Genomic DNA, 16252 nt, shown 5'->3' with positions numbered 1-16252 from the left:
CATTAAGGGCCCATTTGGCACGGCGCCGGCCGGCTGTGGCTCCTTACGCGGTACTGTGTAGCCCTGTTTGCCCCTGTAGCATGAAGCTGCCCGGGTCTTGCTCAGCCAAAAATCTTGCTTCCGCAGGAGTCGGAGGAGCCTGTGATTTGGTGCTCTGGTTATTCTCAGTAGTTGGATTAATTTGCAGCATTTCTAACCATTGGATAGTTCTTAATAAAAACCTAGGTATAAAAGCTAACTCCATACTCATTCTCACTTAGAGGCCGTTTAGTACGGCTCCTAGACCAGCTTCAGGAGTAGTTTTGCTGCTCCACCAGCCAAACGGTAGAGACTGGCTCCGCTCCGCGTTCGGAGCCACAGGAAAACCCCCTGAGAGAGGTGAGGAGAGAGACTAGGAGCCAAAAAATGTAGCTTCCTCCAGCTCCGCGACAGAGAGTGGGTCCAGAACCGGCCGATAGTCTGATTTTCCCCCGAGGCGTGTCGGCGCGGGCGGCGGCGGCGTAGGGGCGTCGTGGGGTGCATGACGGCGACGCGGAGCTCGTTCGGCGTCGAGGCAGATGCGGCGCGCCTGTGCTGGGGCGCAAGGATGCCTGACCGCGGAGGCGCACGAGGATGCAACCGCAATGGCAGTGCTCGGAGGCGCATGCGAGGAGGGAGGGAGCGTAGTTGCCAGAGCTCCGGATGTCGGAGCGCAGGGGCGCCGGGTGTCGAGGAGAGAGCTGGCGTGGAGGGCAGAGCCGGCGCTGTGCGAGGCGAAGCGCGGCCCCATGGCACGGTGCGAGGCGTCAGATGTTGAAGGAGATGCGTCCGACAGATAGATGGGCCGCGTGCGGTTCGACCCAGCAGATAAGGTTGGAAACAAAAGAAAAGAAAAGAAAAAAAAAGAAAAAGGATATTATGGATAATTCGTTCTTTTCACGTATTTTGCCAAATAATCTTAAAAAAAAAACTGTTTATCTCCTCCACCGCTAGAGCCACGACTGGAGCTCTACCAAACGGGCCAAACGGCCTCTCGTTTTCGTCGCTCCCAGCCGTAATTTCTCTCGCTCGCTCCTCCTCCGATTCCCAAACGGCCGAACCCTCTCCGCCTCTCGCTCGCTAGGCCAGCGGCCGCTGGTCCCAGGCCACTCCCTCCCCTGCTCCCTACGTCTTCTCCTCCAAGCGCGGCTACGACGATGGCGCGACGGCGTGGCAAGGCGCTGCGGCGGCGCAGCGGCGTTCGCGTGAGGCACTGCTCCGGCGGCACGGCGGCCTCGCGCAAGGCACGGCTGCTGCGGTTGCGGCGCGGCGGCCAGGAGCGCAAGACGCGGCGGCGGACTCTTAGGCATTGGTACAGGTACTGTTTGAAAAATGTTCTCTTTGATGCATCTTTGTTAGAAGACTGGTTTTGCGAAGAGAACTGCTTTGGATACTCACTATTTATTCATGTTGTTGCAGCACTGCTTCTAGCCAGTCCTCTTAGCTTAGATACTCACTTGAAGCATGTGCATGTGTCGTGAATGGTTAATCTGAAGATGTCTCAAACACACTGTGGGGTGGCTACCAATGTGTGCAATGTCTTTGATACTCACTATTTATGATTTAGAGACATCTTGTTCACTCACTGTTTTGGATTAGCTTGGTCACAATTTCTCGGGTGTGTGCAAAGAGGGTACCATATTTGCCTTTTCTGTCAAGTTCAGGCAGCCCCTTAAATATATTAACTTTAGCATTGCGACAATTACTATAGTAAAGGTAAGAATTGAGTCCTGCCTACAAACCTTGAGATTTTCAGCAAGGGTACAATCTTCCAGAAATGTCAGCTTCAACCTTAAATCTTCAGATCTTACATTCAGTCATTGGCATTCCTCAAAATATGACACCACAAAAATTTCTTCTGTTTTCTCCAGCTCTATGGTTCTGTCAATTTCAATTTGAGAGTATAGTTTACTATGATCAAATCTACATACTGTTTTTAAGGTGTTCAAACTTGTCCTTAGAATATCATAATACAACATATATTTTAACTGTGGTAATCTCCTTGATTTTTCCTTCAGCCATATTTCATCAAACAATAACATTCACGGAGCCCAAAGGTGTGCCAAAGGGGGCACCCTGTCATTCGATTGTTGCAACACCTTTCGTAATTGCATTCAAGATGTTTCTTTGCATATATTTGGAAAGCATACAAGCTAGGTCTGATTACATTGAGTAAACAAAAGCTTGGCCAATATTACATTTCTCCATTTCAATTTTGCTAACCGAGGCACAGGCATATCAGAAGCAACACTGCTGTCTGCATTTTTTTTAACAGATAGCAATTGTAGCTTCAACACTAATGAAATAAGAAAGGTCGTTGCCTTTTTATGATTGAGAAAGCCATTTGTAATGGCGATGGCAAGATGCTGCTGCCCAATTCATGCGAGTTTCCTTATTTCTACAATTGTTGATTCTCTTTTGAACTTGTTACAATTTAGATTTGTTAAATTTTGCCAACATCTCAGAGAGTAAGTCTGATTGATTAATTTTTGCTAAGATTGAAGCCATGATTTTGCTATCAAAAATTGAAAACCAAGGGTAATCTTTTGAGAGAATTCCTTATTTGACACTGGAAAAATGAGTCGTTCCTTTCTTGGCCCTGAAATTTTCTTCGTTCCCTATTTGACACTCACTTCAACTTTCATCCCTAATTTGACACTACCGTCAATTCCGTTAGCTAACGGTGTTAACTGGCTGTTAAAAAGACTTTTTTACCCCTAGAAAAAAAGCGGCGAAGCAAATTTGAGAGGAAAAAAAAAATTGCGCCTTTTTTTAGCAGCTGGGCGCATGCATTAGAGGCGGGCGTAGATTTTTTTTCCTCTCAAATTTGCTTCGCCGCTTTTTTTTTCTAGGAGCAAAAACGTCTTTTTAACAGCTAGTTAACACCGTTAGCTAACGGATTTGACGGTAGTGTCAAATTAGGAATGAAAGTTGAAGTGAGTGTCAAATAGGGAACGAAGAAAATTTTAGGACCAAAAAAGGAACGACTCATTTTCCCAGTAAAGGAATTCTCTCTAATCTTTTTGGTTCAGGTTTAAAGAAAGAATTAGCTACTTGTCTGGTTTATAGCAGACACTAGTTGTGTCAACTGTCAAGGCTCAAGATGCTAATGTTGGTTATGACCATTGCAGGTAGCATCGTTTCTGGGCAAATAATCGTCATGATCCAGTTTTGCTGTGGAAACTCTTTCATCATCTACGACATATTCATTATACATCCATCTCTCCATCCATCAGTGATGGAAAGGGATGCAACCACGACGGCCATGGACTTTATCACTTTCCATTGTTTGATATTGTTAACCACTTAGCTAGCATGAAATTAACAATAATGCTATGACAAATGTAAAATAAATGCATATTATAGAATAATAGTCGATACTTTGTTTAAAAAAAGTAATGGTTGCTATCTATTACAAAAATGCTACGAAGAACTACTCTCTAATTGACTGCAGAATTGTTCAGAATTTTTTCCCTAAATATTCTATTATTCATCTCTCCTAAATCAAGCAAGGTCAGTCCACAACTTTTATTTGTATACGAAGTTACTTGTTAATGAAACTAAACCATATAATTACTAAAATCAATGATTTTTTTTAACAAAGGACACTTTAGCCCCGTTTCCTTGACTATGGGTTGATTAACAAATATGGACACCGAAGAAAGTGCCAGATGTCTAACTTATTGTGTTTTTCATTTTCAGATTTATTGGTTTGCCATGATAGTCGATCTTTACACACTACTGCCATTGACGGATGGATTTCTTGATTCTTCTATTTGGAAAGCAGAGCAAATCAAGGATGTAGCGGCATAGATAGCAATGGAGGAAAGCATTTTTATAAGAACATTCATTTTCGTTGTTTGTGGTCAAAATCTCCCATTTTTTTGGAAATTTACTTTCCATTGATGTATGTGTGAATAGTTTCAATATTTTTTAGTCTAACAAATAGAAGTTCGTTAGAAAAATGTGCTCTTTCACTTCTATGTGATGGAGTAATTTTGTTGGATTCACTTCTTTTTTAGGTCAATGTATCTATGTTTACAAGTTATGCAAAAAAAAAAAGATCAACCCTAGATCATGGAATTGAGCCATGGACCTTCAATTTTTTTTCTCTGAAAGGACCTAACCGTACAAGAAGACCTAACAGATCACTTTTTTAGCTATTGAAACATACACTGCAGCATCAATATCCTAAGTGGCATACCTGGTACCCTGGTTGAGGGGGTGAGCATACCATGATTAAATTGTAAAATAGATTTATTATTAGTTTGTATGTTCTTCGCCTATCTTGGACCCGGGTTGAGGGAAGGAGCGCGCCATGATTAAATTGTTAAATACACTTACTATTAGTTTGTTGTATTCTGAGAGAGAAATTATTTCATGATTACTTATGATTTTTTATACACACGTGGGTGCCGCACGTGCATTTCTACTATACTAGTATAAATAAAGGAGACGTTGAATTTCAGGTGGCGAATTACTGCTTCAATTGATGCATACAGAAACGGGGACACTGCAACGACATAGCAAATCAACAGACCGGAGCCACCGTGGATGCCGTCGACGGGCCTAGGCATTCAAGGCGGGATGCAGGACCTAGCGACCTCAGGAATGCTGTCACACAGCGCCGCTACATCGGTCTCAGGGAGGGCCATCATCTCCGAAGCCCGTCCTGCGGCGCGCGTGGCCGAGGCAGCCACGGAACCCGGCAAGGCCAGCGCTCTGTCGGGTGCGGTGGCAGAGGCGATGGCCGAAGACAGAGGAGGAAGGCCGGCCTTGACGTCCTGTAGTCGCTCGAAACCGGCGACACGGGCCGAAGCCCTGGACAGCACGACAGCCATATTTGGATCAGACCCAGGTGCCTGGCGCGATCTCGGGCGCCTGGGGCCAGGACGGCTGCCTGGCCAGAAGCTTGCCTGCTGGGAGGCCGCAATCCAAACATCAGCAGCGGCAGCACTGTCCACCTCGCGCCTCGCTGCAGCGGCTTCCTTGCGGCCACGCAGGCGGCGCACCAGCGTGATGACTCTGTCCTTGACGAATGCCGCGGCTGCCTTGAGCTTCTCCCAAGCCGACGAGGCGACCGTGCGCAGGTAGCCCATCACCGCCTCAGCAGCGTCGTAGACTGAGTCGAGGGCGTCGTTAACAACGTCGCGAGCCGCCGCCCACGCCGCCTCGACCGCCACGCCCGCCCAGAACGCGGTGCTCGCCGCGGCCCCCATTATTACCTTTTGCTCGATCGCTCCCAGCACACACAGCCGGCCTCTGGCTCAGTTGCCCTGCCCGCTTCTGTCTAGGTGCCTCTGCAAACGGGCTGCGCCGGCGAGATTTATAGCCACCCGGCCCGGCCTAGCGGTGACGACGTCGCATGCATTGGGAATATGCAGCGTCGGATGGGAAAGCGTGCACAAACGAAGCTCGAGTTGACGCAAGGTAAGGTGGGTGGGCGCGTGGTACCAGGCGTCGGCGGCGTCCTTTTGGTTCAACGCACAGCTCACGAGGAGGCGCCGCCCGTCGGACTGCACGATACGATGCTACGAGAGTGGTGAGGGCTTGCGGCTGGAACCAGCCTTGCGAGTTGCGACGCACCCACCCAACCCAATTGATGCCATGTCACCAAGAGCGAGCAGACGGAGCGTTACGCGATTTTTACTCGCTAGCCCATCAACTAAAATGGCAACGGGGAATTCCCCGTCGGAGGTTGCCTCCCCATCCCCGTCCCCGCGAGGAGAAAAAATCCCCGTCCCCGTCCCCGCCAAAGCTCACGGGGACGATTTCTCCCCCATCCCCGCCCCCGCGAGGGAAAAAATCCCCGTCAGGGATCCCCGTCCCCGCATTTGTTCATCACCATTCATGTTAATTCATCATCATTCACATGAGTTCATCGACACAATATTAGAGTACACCACGAATCACAATCCAAAAATAGCTAAATAGCAAGAAGCAGGATATTAATCATCATAAAGGTGTAGAACTAGGGTTATTGCTGTTATATATACTCAGAAGACATTGGGCCTTCATGGGCTGGTTGGGCCATCAGGAAAGAGAGCAAAGCCTGTATATAAACGGGGCGGGGATGCGGGTATCGGGGACGGGGAATGCTCCCCCAGACCCGTCCCCGCCAAACCCGACGGGGGACGTTTTCTCCCCGTTTAGATCCCCGTGGGGGCATATTTGACTCCATCCCCGTCCCCTAATAGGGGAATTCCCCGCGGGGAATCGGGGATCGGGTCCCCGTTGCCATCTTTACCATCAACCGGCTCAAAATCTTATACTACTCCGTATTATTTAAGTAATAAAAAATGTATTATATGAACATAGGATGCACAACTAATGAAAGATTGTACTCCCTCCGTACTAAAAAATAAAGTCGTTTTGGATAACGACACAGTCTTCAAAGTATTACTTACTCCTTGTTTTTATAAAACTATTTATCAAAAAGTGATATATATATATATATATATTTATGAAAGTATTTTTTAAGACAAATCTATTTATATGGTTTTCACATTTACAAACTTAACAACTTAAAAGTTATTCATGATTTATATTCCCAATGTTTAACTTAAGCCTTGTCCAAAACGACTTTATTTTTTTTAGTACGGAGGGAGTATTGTCTTTACTCTCTATGTATTTATTTAGATACTATGTGATCTCTATCTGATTTTGAGAAATTATTTGTGCGATAATGAGAGCGTCGTAAAACTTGCTAACAACTCAGTTCAACGCTCTCACACCAGGCACATCGATATCCGTCGCACCTTCCTTAGAGATCATGTTGCTAAGGGTGATATCTTGCTAGATGGAGTAAGGTCAGAAAGGTCAATTGAAGGATATCTTCACAAAAAACTTTAGATGAAGCGCGGTTTTGTAAGTAGAGGAACGAGCTCAATGTGCTTGATCTATCTAGCATTGCATTTGTATAATATGTCATGTATAAATACTTGTATGGCATTTAGGGTTTGTCTAACCCAGACAGGATAACCGCCGAAAAATACGTGAAGAAGCTTGAATAAGGCTTAACTTGATAAACATTAGTTTGAACTCTTGTATTGCATTTCTTATGCATGGTTGTTGCTTTATCTCATTTCTTTTCGATTAGGCTTGAGTCATTTATGTGTTTATCCACCAATAGGGAGAGCATTTGATGCTTCTAATGGTTAAGACCCCTATTGTATGTGGCCACATGGTGCCTCTTCGTCCTCTTTATCGCCTATTTTTTAAAATCACATATGCATATTTGCTTCCTATTGAAATTGGGACTTGGTTGGGAAAAGACTACATGAAAATTCCCGTCAAAATCTACTATTTCTGGGCACCAAAGGAGAAGATGGCAGTACACCCAACTTTTCCGCTGAGGTTGTGTGCATACTGTGTAATCTGCACAGGGGTAGCGCTTTCTCCGTTGGTTTGACGGAGGTGTCACCGGACTTGTCAGTGTTTTATAAACCGGACAAGTAAACTTATACGATTGCTGTGCTGCTCTAGAAATACGATGATAGCATCCAATAGACACGAGGATTTATAATGGTCCAGGCCGGAGCCCTACGTCTAGTCTCAGAGATGATCAAGTGCGTGTTCCTCGCTTGAATGCTCTGAAGTTCTTACAATGGGGGGTGCAAGAATGGTGGAAGAGATGGAAGGTCCTACGCTAGGCGAAGGGCTGCCCGAAGAGAAGCTCCAGGAGCCCTACTACAATGGTGAATGAATGGAATGGTAGAGGATGTGAACTGTGTTGCCCTAGCGGTCCTTATATAGAGTTCAGGGCTAGGGCTTATACAAAGAGGGACTGAGAGCCACGACCCTGATCATCGGGGTCGGGTGCTCTACCGGTCTGGATGGTCTTTTCGTCGAGTCCCTTGTCTTGTGGATGGGATCGTACAAGCGTATAGTCGGTCCATATTTGGACGATGGGTATCGTACCCGTTGCCACCGTGGTGCGGTGTTGTCTCGTCGGTGTGGCATGGCACAAGGATGGTGTCTGACAGGACCAAGGTGACTGCTGTCCCCTCGGTCCTTGCAGAGTCAGCACGACATGCTTGCTCTTGTCAGAGCAGATGCGCCTAGCTACGCTCGACCTCCCCCGTCCCTTCCGGGGGCGTGATGGGGAGAGGTCGTGCATCTTGCGAGTGTCATGTACTAAGGCAGGTGGAAGAGGTCGGGGATGACCCCAGCCTTGGCGGCTGGCCGCTCCGCTCGACTTTCGCTGGGCCTCAATCGTTCGGGCCTTCTTGGCTGTTGTATTGTAGGCCGCATGTCCTACTAACTAATTAGTGCCTTAGGACACCCCGGGGTCATAACCCCGACAGTTAGCCCCCCGAGCGTTTTTACGACCATGAAGTGATCATGAGAACTCTAATGTGTATGCATGTTGGAGCGCGGGTTCATAGTCATGGTTTTGTTGAGCTTCATTGCTCAACCCCCTATGAGCTAGTGTGTTTAATGCAATAGATGGTCGTTGAGCTTTGTTAGGACGCCCTGATGATGCGGTACGTGGCCATCAAGCCTTGCCATGTCTGTGCGCCATGCATAAGGGTTCGTGACCCAGGTGGGACTGAGCGATCTTGTCGACGCTGCTCCCGTGGTTCGCCACATGGCACGGAGGCTTTAGGTTGTTTGGTTAGCCCTTCGGCCTATAAGTAGGTGTTTTTCTTTCATTTGGACCATTTGTGGTTGTGGCCTCGTGTTATCCTAGATTTCCCCGAATGGCCAGGCTTTTGGGGAGATGATGAGGAACCGAGGGTTGTGCATTCAGGGGGAACCGCATGGCTCCAATCGTGCACCTCGCTGGGAGTCACTCATGGTGGTCAGGAGCCGGCGTGGCGTCCTCCAACAGCAGGTGCTAGAAGGGATTTTATGGGCTAGGAGGTGAGAGGCGGCAAAGATGTCAGTTCCTCATGAAATCATTGGGAACTTGACATCTTCTCCCCTCGCCATCCCTGTCTTATTCGGTCCATGGGCTATGGCGGCACGATGAGATCCGCAAGACATTTTGTCTGCCTCTTTTGCGCTCCAGCAGACGATGACCCGAGAGGCGCTCGCCGTCACCCATGGCGGTGTTTGGCGCTTTGTGCCCCTTGTGCGGCGTGGCCGCATCCGCAACTATCAGGCAGTGAATGGAGGGATATTCCTCTTCATTCACGCCTTGTCTTGTAAGTGGTTTGCCCGCTTCTAGTGTGTTGAGGATACTCGAATTCTGTCAAATCCTTTCTCCTTGGGTTTGTCTCGGTTGTTCTCATTACCGTTGTGAGCCCCCAAGCCGGTGGTTCATGGTTGCGCTGTTGGCGCGAAGTCACCGAATAGGAAGGGTGTTCTTTTCGGGATTTTGCAAGGAGGCATTTCCCCGACCTCTCTTTAGCTCGATCATGGGGATTTTTTGCGATCCTACCCTAGCTCATAGGTCTTGGACCTTCTGTTATGCTGCGTGACCGAGCCATGATCACACTTTGGGCTTCGCATTGCACGTCGCCCTGGCCTCTTGCTTTGTTGATCTCTCTTGGAGAGGTCATGGACCCCTGACGGTTTATGAGTCTCTGGAGCTGGCCTTAGGCCTATGACCTAGGACGCAGGGTGGAGTTGGCTGAGATTTGTCCCTGGCTCTTTTCAGGGTCGCACAGACCTGACTCCGTCTTTCTCTAACGTCCTTGCTAACCTTGAGGGGTCGTGATACCTTGTTACAGGCGGGTTTGGTTTTGCCCCACGCGGCAAGAGGCATGTCCACCATAACCACATGGTTGGAGCAGTGCGCCTCATCAAGGTCTATGGGTAATTCGAGTGCGGCCCGATATCCTCCCCAATCAACATGGAGTTCAGCTGTGCCTCATGTGAGACGTCCCATAAATCGCTGGTCATCAATCCCATTGGTCCCCAATCGCTTCCGCAGCGGTCAGAGGGCAAGATGCCTCCCCCCAGAGGGGGTCAACTCGGGAGACTTCAAAGTGGATGACTCGAATATAGGGAGAGATGGTCATGTAGCTCGGCACCACCGATTAGAGCCACAGGGGCCCATCTCCTCCCTGCCCCTATCCCTTTTGTGGCCTTGAACCCTTCTAAGGATCGGCCTGATAGAGAGTTTCCTAAGCATGACACGGGGTCATGGATGGGAGGGCCACTTGGCGTGTGAACCTAGGGGTCTATCGACCTCCCCTAGCCACGTTGCGTCTTGGCGGTGCCCTCTTGTAAATGGTTGTATGCCATAAAACGTGGGCACATGAATCAAAAGATAATGAAAGATATGAAGGCTTACTAGGGATATGCTACCGTGTTGGCGTCCACCGCTTAGCCTTTCATCTGACTGCTTCCCCTGCACTATGAGAAGGTGGTTAGTAAATGGTGGAGTGCACACATGCGTTTGATATACCTCCTGTGACCATTGCTTGGTCTTGTGTCGCCTGGGAGATTGAACCACCACGTCTTCTGCATCTTGATTGCGAGTGCGTCTTAGGGTTTGTGCCTGTCTTGAATGTCGACTGCCATCTTCTCCGCCTTCGTCTTCATGCCGCTTATTTAAGTTGAGGGAGACGAGGGCAGTGCGCCACATCCCTACTTCTCCCCTGTCTTCTGAGTTTTCCCTAACATCCAATCCGAGTGAGAGAACGATTGTCTCCATTGGGCGTCATGGTTCATGGTCCATTCTAGCTTCACCGCTGTTGGGGGGGACCTTCGGAGGTTGGGCTCCACCGCACCTTCTCGGTGTTCGTCCTCCACGGGTGTTAAAGGAAGTTCCACGAAGATGGGAAGGAACGATGCCATGGGAGGCTTAGGCCACTGGGCTTCCCCATGGTTAGCACACGGCTCCCAGCTTTGGGTCTAGGAGCATTCGAGCATCGACTCAGCGGCCCGCTCGCTGGCTCATCACCAGGTGCTCCTCCCCTGCTCTACCGAAAGTGGCATCGGGGCGGTTTCTGGTGGGCTCCTCTTCCTCAGATGTTAGAGGGAGCTCCACGAGGTGATCGCCCTCGAGGCTTCTTTCGATAGTCCTCTCCTGCTTACAGTTTAGCTCCAAAGGTTAGAGACACCTTGTACCAGTTTCTCCGCTTCATGAGATGTCCATCGCAAGCGGGAGGGGATCCAACTATTATTGTAGCCTCAGGTCCATCTAGTCCTATAACACGCTAGACTAGACATTTTTGTTCGCGGCTTTAGAAGCTGATGATCCTAATGTTCAGGACAGTGTTGTAATCAGCAAACGCGTAAGCCCCTGAGCCTATGATGTACGCGTTGCCCTTTCCGATTTCCCTTTTGTCATTGCTAATGTTAGTTGCTTGCATGACTTGTCTCGATGATCCTTGGCATGAAGGATTTTTGCCCAAGCTATTTAATCTTCGTGTTGTCGACCTTCGCGAATCGCTTTGTTCGACTAGGTTCGTCGTTGAGCCATTATCGGGCTATGGGGGTTCGTGCTAGCGCGCCACGGCATGCTCTACCGCAATCGAGAGGGGCGACGTATTTGTCGCTTCCCACTAGGCCTCCCTTCGGGGGAGCGGTTGCCACAGACCCATGTGGAGTGGCCCTGATACACCGTTTAAGTGTGCACCGAGGTGTCTGACGTTCTCAAGCAAGTTGTGCTTCTTGGGGTGAAGGGTCGAGATGGCGACTAGAGGGGGGTGAATAGTCCTTTTTAAACCTTAATCACGTTGGCTAACTGATACAAATGCAGAATGAAAAATATTAGTCTAGCTAAGACTACACCCCTTTATCTATGTTCACTAGCACCTTGCAAAGATACTAATCAAGCAACAAAGGTGCTGGGCTAGCTAGATCTCTCCTAACCAATTCTAGAAGCAAGGTCACACAAACCTATGCCACTAGTACTTTAAGCAACAAGGGAGCTCCTACACATGCTAGTAAGCAAAAGCACAAAGCCAACAAAGCTCACTAGCAATGCTCAATAACAAGGCAACCAATGCCTAATTAGAGAGCGCAAATACTTAGCTACACAAAATAAGCAATGTGACTAACAAGGTTACTAAAATCAAATTAGCCACGCAAGGGAGCTACTTCTATGCTACACAAGCAAGAAGGTAATTAGCAAGCTACACAAGCTATCCAATTACAAGAGCAACTACACAAGCTTAATATGTATAAAAGTAATTGCAAGCTTGTGTAATGGGGATGCAAACCAATGGGAAGAACAAGGTTGACACGATGATTTTTTCTCCTGAGGTTCACGTGTTTGCCAACACGCTAGTCCCCGTTGTGTCGACCGCTCACTTGGTGGTTCGGTGGCTAATTAGCATCACCCGCTAAGCCTGCACATCGGGCACCACAAGAACCTACCCCTTGAGTGAGGGTAGCTCAATGACACGCTTTACTAGAGTTGCTCTTCGTGGCTCCCGCGGGGCGAGCATAATGCCCCTCACAAGCACTTCTCCGGAGTGCCGCACAAGCTTCTTGCGCGCTTCGACGGAGACCACCACCAAGCCATCTAGGAGGTGGCAACCTCCAAGAGTAATAAGCACCACCGGCTTGCAACTCGATCACCTAGTGCCACTCGATGCAACCTCACGATGCAATTGCACTAGAATCGCTCACTCACATAATCGAATGATCACTATCAAGTATATGTGAGATAGAGGGCTCCCAAGCACTCTCAAGCATGGACACAAAGTCCCCCAAGGTGCTCCACATTAGCCATGGCTGAAGGCCACTTCTATTTATAGCCCCAAGGGCTAAACTAGCCGTTACCCCTTCACTGGGCAACAGTCGGGCCAACCGGACGCTCTGGTCGTGTTGACCGGACGCTGGACCTCAGCGTCCGGTCGCCCGCAGACAGCCACATGTCCCAGTTCCAACGGTCACTTGACTTGACCGGACGCAGCAGCTTTCAACTGACCGGACGCTGAACCCCCAGCGTCCGGTCATTTCCAGTAAGGTACCGACCTCGACCGGACGCGTCCGGTCACACTTGATCGGACGCAGCCAGTGTCCGGTCACACTCTAGCTTCTGTGTCATCGTACGTCAGCCTGACCGGACGCAGCCTGCCAGCGTCCGGTGCATTTAGATCTAGCGTCCGATCAGTTGACCGACGCCAGCATCTTCGTGATCAACTCGTTCTCACTTCTAACTTCTTCACCCTTACTCCAATGTGCCAACCACAGGAACTTGCATCCGGCGCAATAGAAAATAGGCATTATATTTTCCCGAAAGCACCGAATCCCGCCGAGCAAGCTCAGCGGGAGGGAGAGAGGGACCCAAACCCATCTCAACCCTGCAAACACCACCTCCTTTGTAAATGTGCCAACACCACCAAGTGTACACCACCATGTGTAAGTGTGTTAGCATTTTCACAATCATTTCCCAAAGGATGTTAGCCACTCAACTTGCCACGCCACTCGATCCTAGCGACAATGCAAAGTTAGATCACTCGAGTGGCACTAGATGACCAATATGCAAACAAGTTTGCTCCTCTTGATAGTACGGTCATCTATCCTAAACTCGGTCATAAACTTCTCTACACACCTATGACCGGTGAAATGAAATACCCTAGGTTATACCTTTGCCTTGCGCATTCCATTCCATCTCCTCCAATATCGATGCAACACATGCACCAACACGATCAACAATGATATGATCCACTTCATATCATCACATGATCATATTGGTTCATCGATCTTGACTTTACTTGCTCTTCACCGTTGCCATCGTCCATCGACGCCAAGTCTTGCTCAAGCTTCACCGCCACATGGTCCATCACTCCAAAGCCTTCGACTTGCCCTTCACGCTTGCAACCGGTCCATCAAGCCAAGTCTTGTCTTGATCTTCTCCACCTTGATCACATGACTCAATGTCATGTCTCATGTGCATTTAAGTTCCTTCATCATCACATGTGTGAGCTTTGCAACATCTCCAAGCCATTTTCACCTTCATGGCATATGTTGCTCACACACATGTACCTGTGGACTAATCACCTATGTATCTCACATAAATACAATTAGTCCACCTAAGTTATTACTCAATTACCAAAACCAAACAAGGACCTTTCATGGGGCCTCAGGGAGTTTTCGACGGTTTCGTTTAGCCAGATGATGCGCCTACCACGGTCGTTCGAGCAAGCTCGAGTGCTCCGCAGGTGAGTCAGTCTTGCCAGTTTGGCCCTCATCGAGCTCGTTGCTCGGGATCTTTTCCCTTAGCCTTGTGACCTTCGGGTGTGAGTTCTAGCCTAGGGTTTGGTCCACAGGGTCGAACATTGTGTGGCCCAACACCACGGTCGAGGTGTCGGGGAACAGCTCGCTGTTTTGTCTTGTCGCGAGTACGCACAGAGGGGCTCGAAGCAAGTCTCTCATTTGGCAATGGACGATGTCTAGGCTCTTCACACATAACGTGCGATCGACGTATTCACTTGTCATGTCATCGTTCTTTCGCTCGCTTTCCATTCAAGATGGAATGTGCTTCTCCCCCGCGGTCCTACGCTTGTGGATGTGTTTTTTTACCCTAGGGGCTAGCCCATGAGGATAAAAATGTGCATGGTCCATTGGAGCAATAGAGTGGTGAGGGGTGATAGCAGATCCGACATGATGCGAGAAGAAAGCGAGAGGTCAATGTTAGTTCTCTTTCCCTTCGCTCCTCTAGACCCAAACGAGCGGGTTTCCCATTTCCTCTCCGGCTCACGCATAGGTGCCTGGCCTCGCCTAGGAGCTAGTCTATTGGGTCGGCCGAGGCAACCTGATCATGAGGTCAAGACATGGGTCACCGGCTCATCATGGCGCTGGGAGCGGTTGTAAGGCGCTTGGGATGGGGTCGCTAGGATGGTGACAAGCAGTGCTACGTCGTGGATCATGCATACATGCTCTCGTGTCCGGCTGCTAGCATGAGTTGGATCAGGTTGCTCGAGAACCTAAGCGGTTTCAAGGCAAGGTGTGTGGGCATGCCGTTCCATAGCTCGCTCCATGGGTTGGTTGCCGTGTTATGGAGCTAAGGGTGCGCCTATACGTGTAAGTGGACGTGTTTGGGTAGAGTGGCTAGAGCCAGAGATAACGTCATTGACCGATGTGTTGGAAGACGTTGCGGATCTAGTTGTCATAACTTGGGGCGTGTTGAGCCCTTGAGCGTCTATTCGTGGTGGAGTTGCTGCTCGAGGTGCTATGAGTCCCCGAATGCTTACTTGCGCTAGAGCTGTCATGGTCCCTAGGCCGTAAGACGATGAGGTCGCTTCTCCACCGCTCTGAGCGGTCGCAGCTGGTGAGGATTGACCCCTTAGGAAGCCTTGGGTTGTTCCTTGCTGGCTCGATATCCTCGATGGGCCCGCGAGCCCCCGAGGATGGCCTCTTTGCGTCCGGCTTATTGTAGCTTCCGACCAAGAGGGCTCGTGCCTACTGGTGCTTGAGTCCTCCTGGCACGATGACGTCGCTGTCGCTGCATCTCAGGCTCCGTGAGTGGTTGGCGCTCCCAACATGGTGCTGTCGTGACCTATTGCTACGAGGGCTGGCCTCGAACATAGCATGGTCCGATCCACTCGTTGTGGCATGCTCAGGGAGCCCGCTTCCTCTGATGCACGCACCTCCATGCAATAGGTGGCAGCCCATAGAGTCAAGTTGTACGACTTGCCCGCCATGTAGGATTAGATCCTGGTCCTAGGCCTGACCTTGTGTGACCCGATGCTGGCTAGCCGCTTGACCACTAATGACAACGCCGTGTGGTGGCGAGTAGTTTTGTCGTTCGTGCGCATCATGGTTCGTTGCATTTCGCTGGCGGTGACGCTGCCCGGGGCGTGATTCTATCGTAGGGTCCAGTTTTGGATAGGGTATGAGCGGATGACGGGTGTTGTCCCATTGGTTCGGGAGATCTCGTGGTTCCCTAAAAGGATGTGGCCACCGCGGGCCATTCCTTAGGTGAGATCACCGTGAGCCTCGGCCGTCTGGCTTCTCGGGTGGAAGCCTCGGTTATGGCTAGTAACGAGAGAGGGCATTAGGCCCCTCACGTGGGTGCACTCTGGGATGCAGCCCTTGAGGGCAGTTTCAAGAGTGTGTCCGCTACGAGCTACATGTCCCGGATCTCTATGGCAGAGGTTTGGGTCGTAGCCTCAGGCGGCCACGAGTGCTGGCCCTTTGATGCTGGTGAACTCATAGTTTTTGTGGTGGATGTGGCTGTCGAGGGCCATTCCACCAGCGAGTCCACCGGCAGTGCGAGGAGCCATCGCTTCCTTCTCAACAAACAATAGTGTGCGACTGTCCCCTACCTAGCATGCCAACTGTTGGTATTTTGTAAACTGGACTAGTAAACTTATACGATTGCCGT

At 49.6% G+C, this 16252-nt stretch overlaps 1 long non-coding RNA gene across 2 annotated transcripts; it reads left to right on the top strand.

Annotated features, from left to right (window-relative positions):
- Positions 1 to 981: 981 nt before the first annotated feature.
- On the top strand, positions 982 to 4120 carry LOC136475796 (uncharacterized). 2 transcript variants are annotated; one of them, XR_010763287.1, is made up of 2 exons: positions 982 to 1336; positions 3150 to 4120. It is a non-coding gene; the product is annotated as an uncharacterized lncRNA (long non-coding RNA). The 2 variants fall into 2 exon arrangements; XR_010763288.1 differs by having other exon boundaries at positions 982 to 2400.
- Positions 4121 to 16252: the final 12132 nt, after the last annotated feature.

This window comes from Miscanthus floridulus, chromosome 8 (genome assembly GCF_019320115.1).
Source record: "Miscanthus floridulus cultivar M001 chromosome 8, ASM1932011v1, whole genome shotgun sequence".
Taxonomy (NCBI): domain Eukaryota; kingdom Viridiplantae; phylum Streptophyta; class Magnoliopsida; order Poales; family Poaceae; genus Miscanthus; species Miscanthus floridulus.
Note: the sequence above shows the minus strand (reverse complement) of the source record. Positions and strands in the feature narration are given on the sequence as shown.